This window comes from Penaeus monodon, chromosome 2, assembly GCF_015228065.2.
Source record: "Penaeus monodon isolate SGIC_2016 chromosome 2, NSTDA_Pmon_1, whole genome shotgun sequence".
NCBI lineage: Eukaryota > Metazoa > Arthropoda > Malacostraca > Decapoda > Penaeidae > Penaeus > Penaeus monodon.
In genome coordinates, this window is record NC_051387.1 from 2,940,657 (window position 1) to 2,950,656 (window position 10,000).

Below are 10,000 nucleotides of genomic sequence, written 5' to 3' on the forward strand. Positions count from 1 at the left end.
TTAATGATAATCAACACTGACGATGTATATTATAATTACTGAAATAAGTTCAACAATAATCATGTTCATGATGTAAATATTATTATCATAATCAGCCAACGATAGCAAGACATAACGTGAATAAAGACAGAAAGAAAGGTCAATTTTTCAGAAACGGAAAAATTGATATTATTTATTAATAATGTTACGCCGGCCGCCTCGTCTCTCTGCCACCAACGCAAGGCAGGCTAAGCAGACGGCGTGCTATCCACAGGGTCGTGAACACTGAACAGCTCCAAGAGGCACCGAGCACCACAGCGTCCCAGAACACCACAGGGGAAACGCCAAGTAGCGAGGCAGGGCACGAAATAAACACAAAATGGCAGTCTTTCCTTTATTTACACAAGTTATTTACCCGTACACTTTTCTATAGGCACAATACAGGGGCAAACCAACATGTCACACTGCACGATACAGCTTATAACAGGGCAACACAAAGTTCATCAGGTCACAAAGGCACACAGAGGTCTTCACAGGAGCAGCACCCAACCCCGTCTCTTGGCTTGTTCCTCCGCTCCTCCGCTCACAGCCAGCTGCGTCATGTTTGCCCAGGTCCCTTCATGTTAACACATGCCCAGGTCATCCTTTTCATGTTAACACATGTTTCGCACAGAGACAAAGACCCACTGGCGTAGCAATAATCATAATAATAACAACAATGATAATGATACTAATGGTGATATTCGTTGTAAGGATAATAATAAGGATAATAATAATAGTAATAGTAGTAGAGTAGTAGTAGTAGTAGTAGTAGTAGTAGTAGTAGTAATAACTATAACAATAAGGATGATAATGATGGTGATGGTGATGATGATGAATATGATAATAGTAATGATAATTATTACATTAATAATAATAATAATAATAATAATAATAACAATAACAATAAACAAGCTTAGAAGTGATTTCAACCATTTTGGCCAACATCAGAGCCATTCGAGCCACAGGCAATGTTTTCGCAAAATCAAAGGATGAGCAGAAGTTAACAAAGTAAAAAACAGAGTGTACATCAAAGGGGCCCGAGATACCAGAATCAGCCGCATATTAAATTAACCTTCTATAAAGCGGGCGTTGGGGGTCATTTTGACAACAACAATGACGAAAAAAAAAATTAAGGAAAGGGAAGAAGAAAACGAAGAAGGAAGGAAAACGGAGAAAGAAAGCGGAGAAGAGAGAAAGCGGAGAAGAAAGTAAACGGAGAAGAAAGAAAACGGAGAAGGAAGAAAACGGAGAAGAAAGAAAACGGAGAAATAAGAATGCGGAGAAAGAGAACGGTGAAAACTAAACAGGAAAGATAATATGATCTCCATTACACGTAGGGAAAATAATCAATAATTATTCGTAATTACAACTATAATCATAGTAGTATCGTTCGTCGTGGCGATTATAGTATATCGTAGAAGTAAATAATAGCAAGAAAAGAACAATAAGAATAACAACTATAATAATGATGATGATGAAAATACTAATAATAACAATGATAAAAATACTAATGGTAATAATAATAATAATAACAATAACAATAACAATAACAACAGCAATAACAATAATAATAATAATAATAATAATAATAATAACAATAATGATAATAATAATAATAACAATAACAATAATCTGGCACACCTTACAAAATACCTGGACATACCCTCACAATAAATTCTAGGAAAGTTGCAGCTCATCGGTATATCGTAGAAATCCTGCAATTAACTAAACTGAAGGCATTGGACAGACAGACAAAGGAAACTACTCAACAATACTTTGGAATTGACTATCCTCGAGCTGCCGATGCGGATAGGCTGTGCTAAAGGGTGAAGGGAGGAAGAGGACTGACTGGCGTTGTGGGATTGTGTGAGGACTGAACGAGAGGACCTGGTGAGATATGTGGAGGAAAATAATAATAAGTAGAAGAAAATTAAGAAGAAGAAAAAGAAGGAGGTGATGAAGAAAAATGAGAGGAGGAGGAGGAGAGAGGAGGAGGAGGAGGAGGAGGAGGAGGAGGAGGAGGAGGAGGAGGAGGAGCAGGAGGAGGAGGAAGAGAATAATAATAATAATAATAATAATAATAAGGAGGAGGAGGAAGAAGAAGAAGAAGAAAGAAAAGAAAAAGATGTAGATAAAGAAAAAGAAGAAGTAGAAGAGGAAGAAAAAGAAAAAGAAGAAGAAGAAGAAGAAGAAGAAGAGGAAGAAAAAGAAGAGGATGAAGACGAGGAAAGAGAAGAAAATAAATAAGTAAATAAAAAAACGAAGAGGAGTGCTTGTTGGAATAGGAGAAAAGAGCAAATTAAATCTACAGAAGGAGCAAGTTGAAGCAGTGTCTCCACAAGTGGCTCAATAAACATTTTCACAGAATAACAGGAAACAGCACAGAATAAAAGGTGGGATTGGTTGAGCAGGATCATTAAGGAAGGAAGCTGAATAATAATAATAATAATAATATTAATAATAATAATAATAATAATAATAATAAAAATAATGATAATAATAATAATAATGATAATAATAATAATAATAATAATAATAATAATAATAATAATAATAATAATAATAATAATGATGATAATAATAATAAATACAGGAGTAAAACGATGCAGTGTCTCACCGAAGTTCAACACAAAATAGCAACACAAATTAACAGACGGGGTAGCACAGGAGGAGCGCAGGTGGGTTGGGTTAAGCAAAATGGGAGCACAAAGGAAGGAATCTGAAGGTACCATCATAGCAGCACAAAATCAGGCTCCCGGCTACGAATTGGCGCGTCTGCATGTGAGAGACGGACAGGAATATATAACGGTTATATCGAAAGGAATCTGACGGAGCAATAGCATATACTGTAAATGTGAATGCTTTAAGTTGATACAGACCCAGTTAAAGACGTAGCGGCATGATGAGGAGGCAAATATAATGCGCTGGAGATTGGGTCGAAAAAAAGTGGGGATTCCACAGAGGAAGGGCATGGTATGAACATTATTATTATCACGATTATTATCACGGTACGCCAGATGAAGAAGCTACAAAAAAAGAAAAATGTCTCACCAATGGCGTCAATGCAGGTCAAAACACTAAGAAAAAAAAAAAAAAAATAGCTAGAAAATCATCAGCAAAAAGGCAGTGGAATCAGATTCGTATAAAAATATTGTACAAATTCCCCATAAAGACTATGATCAAATATTAGAACATAAGAAACCGAACATAACAATGTTGATAAGAAGTAGAAGAAGAAGAAGAAGAAAAACGTGTTTGCCGAGAGATGTGGCTTGTCCATTGGACTCTCGAATAGCATAGAAAGGAAGGCGAGAAAACGGTTTACAAATATGATATGTAAATCAGGTAGAATTTGGAAGATGAAGAGTTATTGTTGGAGCCCTGGGATAAAATATTTGAAAGGTATGCCTATAGATAAAGAGCATCTACCTGAAATATTATTGAAAAGATAATCAGAAAAGTACTTGATGACTGAGGTGTAAGGAAAAATGTGCAAGATACCGAGGCTGCAAGAGGAAAGTCAGCCTAAATAATAATAATAATAATAATAATAATAATAATTATTATAATTATAATAATGGTACTACTAATAATAAAAATTAAGATAATAATAGAAATGATAATGGAATATAATGATGATGATAATGATAGAAAAAATAAGGATAATAATAACTAACACTAATAACAATAAAGATAATAAAGATGGTGATATTGATGATAATGATGACGATGATGATGATGATGATGATGATGATGATGATGATGATGATGATGATGATGATGATGATGATGATGATGATGATGATGATGATGATGTTGATGTTGATGACGATGATAATAACAATAACAATGATAATAATGATATCAAATAATACTAATACTGAAAATTATCATTAATAGTAAATAATAGCAGCAATGGTAATAGTAAAATGATGATAATAATGATTAAAAATCACAACAATAATATTAATGATAACAATACAACAACGAAAGTGACAATAATAATAATAGTGATAAAAACAACAACATATAACAAACAACAACAACAAAACAACAACAACAACAATAATAATAATAATAATAATAATAATAATAATAATGATGTTAACAACAATAATACTAACAACAACAATAACAATAGTAATAATGATAACAATGATGGTGATGGCATTAATGATAACAAAATAGAATAACAACAATAACAACACGAAGAATAATAAAGACACACAATAACAATAACCATTTTAGAAGAAGTAATAAAATTCAAAATTCTCCACCAATCCTCACTTTCATAATTATGGCAAATGAATTAAGGCAAAAATTTAATTCCATATACAGAAGTAAGGATGGAAAAAAAAGACCCACAAATAAGCATAGATAGCAATAAAAGACTAAATTAAGCGAGTGAAACAAACACACAAAGAGGTGGGTGGGTGGGGGGGGGGGGGGAGCCACAGCGAAAAACTACAAGGGAAAAGAAAAGAAAAGAAAAAGAAAGAAAGAAAAGAGAAGAGGGGGAAAGAAAAAAAAGAAAAAGAAAGAAAGAAAAGAGAAGAGGGGGAAAGAAAAGAAAAGAGAAAAGTGCACATGCTAACTGAAAAAAAGAAAACGTAAAAAAAAGTAAATGCTAAAAGAAAACGTTTGAAGGAAGTTCAACAAAAGAAAAAAAAAAAATGCATATATGCTAACAGATAACGTTAGTAGTAAACTAAACAAAAGAAAACAGTAAATAAAATTAATGCATATACAAACAGAAACCGGAAGAAAACAAAACAAAAGAAAACAGTAAAACGAAAATGCAGATGCTAACGGAAAACGTTGGAAAGAAACTAAACAGAATACGGAAAAAAAGCAGAAAGAAAACGGATGTTGGATAGAAACTAAACAAAAGAAAACGGTAAGTAAATAATGCATATGCCAACAGGAAACGTTGGAAAAAAAATAAACAAAAGAAAACAAATAAAAAACAATCATATGCTAACAGAAAACGTTGGAAGGAAACTAAAAAGAAAACGGTAAAAAAATGCAAATGCTAAAAGAAAACGGATACTGAAACTAAACCAAAGAAAACGGCAGTAAATTTTAAAACAATTCTAATGACATCAAACTATAAAAAAAGAAAAAAAAAAATCATTATAAAAAAAAAAGTTATCAGTATAGGAAAATATAAAGGCGCACAGGTAATGTAGGTTTTCATGGTTATTGATTTTTTTTTTTTCTTTTTAATAAAAACAAGACAGGAACAAACACAATAACCGTAATGATATTACTACCATTGCTGTCAATGAAAGTAATCAAAACAAAAATGCATTTCTCCACCATACATTTTAACCAAACAACGCAATATAAAGTACCAGTAGCATAAACACCAGAACACGCTTCTCTCCCTCTCTCTCTCTCAAACACACACACACACACACACACACACACACACACACACACACACACACACACACACACACACACACACACACACACACACACACACACTATATGTAACAAAAGAACAACTTATACAGGGATTCCAATTCGCTCTCCGGTGTTTTAGTTGGGCTTCGATCCCACTTGTTTATCTGCCTCGTGCCGTGGCTTCGGTGAAGTGACACGTGCAACAAATATCCCTCATCCTTTCAATTCGTGTCCTGTGTTTGGTCATAGTTCGTGTCCTTTCGCTCTCTCCTGTGTTTTGGTTATGTTTTTTGTCATTTCATTTATCTCGTGTTTTCTTGCATTTCCTGTCCTTTCGCTCTCTCCTGTGTTTTTGTTTACGGCTTTTGTCCTTTCACTCGTGTCCTGTGTTTGGTTATAGTTTCTATCCTTAAACTCGTCTCCTGTTTTCCTATAGTTTCTGCCCTTTCACTCGCCTCCCGTATTTTCTTAGTTTCCGTCCTTTCACTCATGTTTTCTTAGTTTCTGTCCTTTCATTCGTCTCCTGTGTTTTCTTAGTTTCCGTCCTTTCACTCATGTTTTCTTGGTTTCCGTCCTTTCACTCATCTCTCTTAAGAAGATTCGGGTCCCTTTCCTTCATCTCCTGTGTTTGGTTATAGTTCTTCTCCTTTGTCAAATGCCCTGCATTTGGTTATAGATGTTGTCTTTTCACTTTATGCCCTGTGTTTGGATATTAGTTTCTCTTTCACTCCTTCCGTGTGTTTGTTAATTAATTTTGTCCTTTCACTCATCTCCTGTATTTGTTTATCAATTATGTCCTTTCACTCATCTGTTTTTTTTTTTTTTTTTTTAGTTTAGTTTAGTTTCGGCGAAATAGATATTACATGCGTTAGAATTCCACTGCAACTCAAAGGTATTCTAGAGATTATTATCTTTGTGATGTAAGAAGCAACATCATAAGAAAATCAAGGTAATGGCGTTTTTTTTATAAAATATATTTCATCCAATCTAATGAATTCAAGTAAAACTCATATCTGTTACTCGTTCTAGCAGGTTTTGGCTGTCAGGGAAGTGCAGTTTTGAAATTCGGGGAGCTGGCGGTGCTCGTAAACCCATTCCTGTCAGCTCTTTAACAGCTTGTGTGTAAAGTAGGTGTTTTTTGATTCCTGCCTAAGATACGAAAACCCGTTACAGTCAGAGAGAGAGAGAGAGAGAAAGAGAAGAGAGAGAAAGAGAAGAGAGAGAGAGAAAGAGAAGAGAGAGAAAGAGAAGAGAGAGAGAGAAAGAGAAGAGAGAGAGAATAGAAAGAGAAAAACAGAGACAGACAGAAAACGGTACATTAAATCACTCTACTTTGAAGTTACGACACCGATTTCGCAAGCTCACCAGATCTTCAAAATAAATAAACAAACAAACAAATAAGATAAAATAAAGTAAAAACGATTCGGAAGTGTGAAATCCTTTCCTTAGAATCTGCGATCTCAAATCTCGAAACGACCTTCCATGCAATAATGGCCTCTCGCAAGTCAAGCAGTGTAGCAGTGTTTTCGCAATTTCAGGATTCCGTATTTACGCCTGTGAATCTCTTCTTTGGATTAACGCGATATCCTTTCGAGTTTGCCCTTGCCACGTATCCCAGCTCTCAGATGGCAATAAAATGATGATGTGATGATAAAAAAAATAATGATTATAATGATGATAAATAATAATAATCCTCAATGCAAACATAGAGATAAGAAAGTAATGATTGTAATGTTAATTATGATGACAATGATATGATAATGATAATATTGCTAATGATAATAACAATAATGATAATGATAAAAAATATATAACATACAAATATAAAAATATATAACAACAAAAATATATAACAACAATAATAATATGATAACAATAAATTAATAATAATAATGATACTGGTAGCAATAACAATATCACCATTATCATTAGTCATTATCAACAATAATCCAGTTATGATTATAATCATGACGACTGTTCTCACTATATTATCATAGTTATTATTATTATCATTATTAACAACAGTTAAAGATTTCCATCATTATCATTATGATAAATGAGAGCATAATTATCATCCTAATTATAGTTATCAATATCATTATAAATATCAATTAATCTATCCGAGTTCTCCTTTGCTTTCGTTATCTTACCGCTTATTCCTTTTCCCCGCCTCTTATCATTTACGTTTTCTTAAATCACTATAAATTTAGAAGTCCTTGGCTGTTCTTATTTCCAGACTTCACTAATACGGCAAAAATATGATCGGGCATAAATCGCACGCACGCACGCACGAATTTACGTGCGTGTGTGTGCATATATATATATCTATAAATATATATGGATTTGAATGTACCTATCTGTGTGTGAGTGTGTGTGTGTGTGTGTGTGTGTGTGTGTGTGTGTGTGTGTGTATGTGTGTTGTGTGTGTGTGTGTGTGTGTGTGTGTGTGAGCATATATATACACATATCTATGCATACACACACACACACACACACACACACACACACACACACACACACACACACACACACACACACACACACACACACACACACACACACGCACATCTATACAAATACATATATATATAGCAAAATAATTAATTAAACCTCGAGGGGAAAAGCAATACTAATACTAAATGAGACAGTATAATTAACCTCTTAAAGATACACATCCGTGACGTGGTGGCCCGTGGACGCAGGGGGTGGAGGAGGCAGGGAGGTCAAGAAAGTGAGGGTATCTTGTTCGCTATGCCAAGTGGGGCATTTTCACTCACCGGTGTCGAAAAAAATGCCTCCTAAAGTGTCGATATTATTTAAAACGAGCGAGAGAGAAAACTGGAACTACTGCGACTTGGAATTATTTCGTTTGTGTTGTATCATTTTTCCTTTAAGGACCAAGAGGGGATGATTAACTTTACCGAGGGAAGAAGAAAAGGAAGAAAAGAAAAAAGAATGTGCTTTGGCATTTAAGGACAACGGCATCTTACGACTGAGGTTTAGGCGTTGATTTCAAACTACTTCTGGAGAAATGACTTGGCGGTAATGGATTCGCTGTGCTGGATCACGTAATGCATTTCCTCGTCATTGTTGTCGAATGGGAAGGTTTAATGGGCGGGAGAACGCAAAATAAAGGATAAAAGGGACAGTGTAGGATTTTTTCATTTTTTTTATTTTTATTTACAGAGACATACACAGACACAGACGCAGACACACACACACACACACACACACCTCTGTTCATTTGTCTCTCCTATAACTCCCAGAAAAAAAAATAGCCTTACATCACACACTTCATATCACACCGACTGCTCTCCGGACACTGGGTTACGAAGAAGCACATTTTACTTCTCCAAACGCCAAACAAAAGACAACGGTGGAGAGCGAGACCTCAAAGACAGGGATCAGGGACTTGATCTTTGCACCTCCTGAGGGAAAAGAGCTTTGGGGGGAAATTTGGACACGAGTCTCAGACGTCGAAACCGTCACGGACAGAGAGACAAACACTCTGCTATTGCTTAGTATGCGGGTACAAAACACACGTTCATATATTCAAATATATATAATTCTTCATTATACCGATTCGAACGCCATGTTGTCACAATGCCATATTGATTGCGAGACAAAAACCACATCGGAATCGACATATTCACTCAAGGATTCGGCGTTCTGAAACAATCATCAGCGGGGGAAAAATGGCAATATCATTGTTCCAGTAATTTTCCCGGGCGATGAACAACAATAGGAGGAAATGTTGAAGCTAACACGGCGTGAAACCACTAATATGCAAGCGACCGGTGCGTGAACTCGCTCAACTCAATTCGACATTTGTTTTAGAATCAAAAGACAACAAATTTACCCCGAAGTCATCTCCGACACCCACAGTGAATGGGGGTGTGATATTCCCCTGTTTCTGGTCTTCCGTATTATTATTACAAGGTCGCCAAGGTGACAAACTGAAGAAATGCTCTTCCACCTGAAAGCAACATTAGATCCCTTTCCTATCCATCTTTTCTTAAGGCTCACCACGTTCTCCATAATTAGGCTTAGGATGTACAGTATTAATCTGCAAAAACATCTTATGTAACATCCAGGGGTCATCTCGGCGGATGTCAGGGTACAATCCACCTCTTTTTTTCAGTGGTATTCATTTCTAATCACTTTATGAAGGCGGGAGCACTGTGTCCCCTAAATTATTCATGTGATGACCTTAATAACAGTTGCAGAAACCACTATGGCTTTTCAAACCTTGTGGACTACATGTTAAAGGGTTGAAAAGATTTATCTGGTTTAAAAGTAAAGAACCTGTATGAACAAACACAATGTGTGGGGAGGATAATAATTGATAATGCTGCATTGCAACTTGGACTTCGAAAAACAAGCTTAGGATAAGCGGCGATAGGCTGGCTCGTGAGAGAAATTTACTGCCATGATACTTACCCTGCCATTGAGCTAAATACTGTGTTTATCTGTCAACTAATCTGGTTTATGAGCAGAGTAGTGTGCGGTTGGAATTTGAATCAGTAAAGGTTGTGTACGAAACTTCCAGTAACATTTAATTATTATTGGT